Source organism: Dreissena polymorpha, chromosome 13, assembly GCF_020536995.1.
Source record: "Dreissena polymorpha isolate Duluth1 chromosome 13, UMN_Dpol_1.0, whole genome shotgun sequence".
Classification (NCBI taxonomy): domain Eukaryota; kingdom Metazoa; phylum Mollusca; class Bivalvia; order Myida; family Dreissenidae; genus Dreissena; species Dreissena polymorpha.
In genome coordinates, this window is record NC_068367.1 from 29,484,991 (window position 1) to 29,488,706 (window position 3,716).

Sequence of the window (3,716 nt, forward strand, 5' to 3'; positions counted from 1 at the left end):
TGAGCTCTGGTGACTACTGCTGCCTGTTCGTTCACCGTTTCATCCACTTTCTTCTCTTCTGATATGGTCGCATATTCTCCAATTGCAATATCTCTGATTCCGTCAATATTCCCCAATATCAAGTCGTATACTGGACTTTCAACACACATGGCAATAACCTTACCTGTAAAATAAGGTGTTTCCACAAACACTTTTGCCGTGGGGAATTGTCTCACTGTTCCATCAAGTAAGACACAATTCTGAACTTTCCCAGTAAAACTGTGGTTTGGTACAAGAGACCTCTTTACCACCACTGATGAACATCCAGTATCCCTCAAGACACGAATTTGTTTTCCGTTGACCCATCCTATGCACTCCGGCATATTTTCCCGAATAGGTCCATCACACGCTGCCGACATGACAGGTAATTTGTGACCACATGACAGACTTACCTTTCCTTGGGATAGGCCACACGCCGACAAACTAGATTTACTTACCTTTCGGTCATACTTGTCTTCAGGTCTTCTTCCACCTCTTGCTGGTTCCCAGCTTTTGAAACCATTACCTGAATACTGGCCTGATAGGTTACCACCCCTATGGTTGTTTGTGCCCATGGTGTTCCGACCATTTATCCTCGGGCAGTCTCTACGTAAATGTGGTCCATTGCAAACAAAGCAAGCCTTACCTTTCACACCATCTCTAGATTCATTCCCCGTTTTGCCATTGCCCTCATGGGCCTCAATATACCGATCTGCACAATCGGCCATCTCTGTTACTGAAGCAAACTTACGCTCCTTTAAGAACACTTGCAGTCCCTTTGAGCACCCATTCAAGTATTGCTCACGTAAAATCAAATCTCTTAAACCCTCATAGGTTTCGTCAGACCCAGCCTGGCACATCCAATTGGTTAAGTAATCTCCCAATCGAATTACAAATTGAGACGCTGTCTCCCCTGATTCACATTTACTACTACGAAACTTTTCCCTGAAACCATCTTCGTTGAGATTGAACCTTTTTAGCAGGGCATCCTTAAGTTTCTGATAATCATTAGCCTCAGCAACTGTGAGTCTCGAATACACATCCAGGGCACGCCCCTGCAACAGTGCACTCAAATTTGCACCCCAACATTCCTTCTTCCATCCAGCACTCTCTGCAAATCGCTCAAATCTTTTGAGATATGCATCCATGCTATCACGCTTGTCATCAAAATTGGGTAACTTTGGCAACTTAGCCTTAGTACCACTCTCACTAGTAGTACGACTATCACCTCTCTGTGACCCACTACGTAATCTTTCCATCTCAATTTCTCTCTCCATTTCTAATTTCTTAAATTCTCTCTCTCTATTTCTCTCTTCACGCTCATAAGCTCTTTCTTTCCTTTCTGCCTCCTCTCTTTCTCTTATAAAGGAGAGCAAAGTTTCCCCGGACAAACCGGACTTTTCACCCATTTGAAAAAGATTTTCCAAATCAGACATGGTGAAAATCAAACCCAATGAATAAGGGATTTAACAAGAAAGTTAACTCTTATAATAACCTGCTGGCCCCTTTAAACAGTTTCTCCCCTTTGCCTGACCTGACCAGTGCCTGTGACCTCACACTGACCTGTAGCAAGTCCCCTTAGAGATAACAACCCAGGTATTAACAGCACAGCACACAGAGATAAAATTTCTCTTGAATTTACAGACAAGCTTTTATTTCCTCACTGCAGTATTTCTCTGTGATAATCGAATAGCATAACCCCACCCGTACTACCAGTTTTGTCAAAGATTTTTGATAGTATAGTTTAGCAAACTAACTATAAACTTTGAATGTAAACAAAAGTCCACCAATGTCCCTCAGATAGAAGGAAAGGACTTTAAATTTTGGGGTCTATGCAAATCACAATACTGCAAAGAGGATTACAAAGTTTATTTATCTATTTATCTATTTAATTTTCATGCTTTAATTTCTATTCTAAAAGCATGCACATTTAAAAACAAATAAGAAATTTCAGTTTAGATTATCCATGATGATCGAATGTCAAATGGTAAAAACAAATGTTCTTGCTGTGCTCCGCTGTGAACGTCATAAATATATATTCAGTTCTCAGGTCCAGTTCTTTCCAGTTACCCAATCGGAACTACACAGTGCACATCACTGCTACACTTTTTGAGGTTTACTATGATATGAATGCTTCCTTCCTGTCAGTGCGTTTCTCTGTATAATTTATTTGTAGTTGTCTTTATGAAACTGATGGCCAATATTCAACTAGTTCTAGTATGCATCATACGTCTTATTAAACTTCTATCTTCTATCCCCTTTTCCATCAACTTTCTTCATCGTAATTCTTACACCAACAAAAATGGGATCTACAAGGATATAAGAATATCCATTCAGATCATTATGCTTATGATTAATCCCTTATAACAGCTTTCAATTATACCACATTTTACTACTTATCAAAATCACATGGCAATAACATACTATTTCCGTAACATCAAGCACTACAAGTTTTACAAGAAAAACAAAACAATACAGAATGATTACTACAATAATGCATATGTTGGACGAGAAAGATTATTGCTAAATAACATACCCCATTTAGATTCCTTCTATAAACACAACACTCTAGATGCCTCCACAATGTGGCCGACGATCAGAAATTCTGATGGCACCTCCTTCCAAACAACAAACGCTCTGGTCTTAAGCCCAAATTCAACTGACTCAGAAACACACAGAAAACTCTCGAACTCTGCCATACACTAACCAGGCTTCCTTGAATAAACAAAAGTATCCCCATACCCCAGACCTGACCCTAAATTTCCCATTAGATTTGACCGTATGATTTATGATTTCAGGGCTTTCAGTACTCTTGGATGTGTATCCCGCAGCCGGTTTATAGTAACATTTATACTTGCTATTCTAATTAACTATATTAACATTTACACACACAAAAAAAAACAACCCTATTTCTTTGACAATCATCATCCGACACCGATATTTTCCTGAGAAAACTTTTTTCTGTGAAAGTTCTCATAGATAGTATTATGTTCATTATGTGATTTAATATAACTTTTTTTTTTACAAAGAATGACAGAGAAGAAACGAAAATAACACAGGTGGAATGGCGTCGAAGAAACTATGTAAAGCACAATCTGCAAATATCTCAGCTAGTATATGGCAAAGGTATATATTGTTTCACACAAAGTGGGTTTATGAAACAATTAAAAAAGGACACAAGTAAAAAAAAATGAATTACGTATCGGTTACCTATTAATCAATAAAGAAAAAAACATATGCAAACAAAAAAAAAGCAATTATATAACACGACACTTACTAAAACATTTTTTTTCAGCGTTTGAGTCGTTATCGGAACTGCCTAAACATTCGTTTTAGGTACACATGAGTATTTCGCATCTTAAAGACTTTATTGTAACGATCTGTCTGAATTGCGCGAAAAACGATGCAATCTTAAATGAGCCTCGTTCTGGAAAAACTGGGCTTAATGCATGTGCGTTAAGTTTCAGCTCCGATTAGCACGTGCATTTCGCACAGGCTAATCAGGGATTTCACTTTCCACCTAGGCCGGATTTTAATTGTTTCGTCCCCATGTGACCAATCTTGCTAAATATCGCAAGGCGTTTTTATATAAATTACGATGCAAGTTTTATGGACTGAAGCAATCTTTTTCTTTCAAAATGTACATTCATCATAATTGTATTTGCTATATGTCAATTAGCCTCTACATTCCACAATTA

At 38.2% G+C, this 3,716-nt stretch overlaps 1 long non-coding RNA gene across 1 annotated transcript; it reads right to left on the reverse strand.

The window, feature by feature from the left end:
- Positions 1 to 1,872: 1,872 nt before the first annotated feature.
- LOC127856334 (uncharacterized) lies at positions 1,873 to 2,912 on the reverse strand. The gene is made up of 2 exons (XR_008037967.1): positions 2,555 to 2,912; positions 1,873 to 2,327 (listed from the first exon to the last, which is right to left on the reverse strand). It is a non-coding gene; the product is annotated as an uncharacterized LOC127856334 (long non-coding RNA).
- Between the last annotated feature and the right edge of the window lie 804 nt (positions 2,913 to 3,716).